This window comes from Aythya ferina (assembly GCF_964211825.1).
Source record: "Aythya ferina genome assembly, chromosome: 1".
In the NCBI taxonomy this organism is placed as follows: Eukaryota; Metazoa; Chordata; class Aves; order Anseriformes; family Anatidae; genus Aythya; species Aythya ferina.
Window position 1 is genome coordinate 34,361,561 of NC_140296.1, and position 1,581 is coordinate 34,363,141.

The window sequence follows — 1,581 nt, forward strand, 5'->3', positions numbered from 1 at the left end:
ACAATCATTTTAGTGATTGATGCCTTCAAATTCATGTGTTTAACTTAGTCATATGACTAAAACTGAGTTAAGTAATCACTGGATAAAAACACTTCACTGAATGTTAAAATATTATAATGTGATATATTATGTGCATTCTTTTAACTCTTTGCTGTTGCTTAACCTAGCAGGCGGCTCAGCACCACACAGATGCTCACTCCCCAGGTATGAAGAGGGAGAGAATCCAAAAGGTAAAAGAGGGAGAATTTATTAGTTGAGATAAAGACAGCTTACTAAGTAAAGCAAAAGCTACACAAGCAAGCAAGCAAAACAAGGTTCTTCCCATCAGCAGGCAGGTGCTCAGTCACTTACAGGAAAGCAGGGTTCTTCACTCATAATAATTCCATGGGAAGATAATTGCCATCAATCCAAGCGTGCCTACCCTCCCAGCTTTTATTGCTGAGCACAATGCCATATGATATGAAATATCCCTTTAGTCAGTCTGGGTCACCTCTCCTGGCTGTGTCCCATCCCAGCTTCTTGTGCACCCTCAGCCTCCTCACTGTCAGGGCAGCACATGAATCAGAAAAGTCCTTGACTCTGTGTAAGCACTGCTCTGCAACAACTAAAAACACTGGTGTGTTATCACCACAATTTTCATCAAAAATCCAAAACACAGCATCATATGAGCTTCTATGAAGAAAATTAAATCCATCTCAGCCAAAACAATGACACCCTTTTAATGTTCTTCGAAAGATATATTAAAATTTCTGTTGAAATAAATCTGTTAAGTAGGTCTAAATATACTGACCTAAACAGAACACTTGCAAGCAGTATAAGTAACATACAATTTCAGTGTCATGAGAAGAAAAGTTATTAAGTATTTAAGGTTTTGAAATATCAGTGAAAAGGTTAATGGAAAAAATGAATCTGTTAACTTCTATTAGGACTGGATGATATGGGGAACTACCAGAGAACAATTTTGCTTCCTGGATAGTCTTTCCATTGTTTTCATTAATATGAACCACTTCATAGTCATAGCCACATTGTAGTCCTGATAAAGTCGGGAAAAATATTAGCTTTCCCCTACTTGGCCACAGTGGAAAAAGCATAGGACTAAAAGTTGTCTTAGTGAATCAGAAATTCATAATTTTAGAGAAAAAATAGGTTTCCTTATGTTCAGGTGGAGCCTCCTATGTTTCAGACTGTGCCCATTGTCTCCTGTTCTGTCATAGGTCTCCACTGTAAAGAGCCTGGATTTATCTTCTTAGGTCTTGACATCAGGTATTTATGTACATTGAGGAGATCCCCCTGAGCCATGTCTTCTCTAGGCTAAAAAGTCTCCTTTCCTTGCAGGAAATTTGCTCCAGTGCCTTCATCATCTTTGTTGCCTTTTGTTAGAGTCCAACAGTATGTCCATGTCCTTCTTGTTCTGGGGAGCACAGAACTGGACATAGTATTATAGTATTCTGGGTGTGTTATCACCTACTGTCATCAGACACATATAGTAAGGACAGCTGTATTACACAAAAATATTTAGTTTACTGTGCATGGATTTACCACCAGGAACTAACAAGACTTTAACCTTAAAAAAATAGTGAT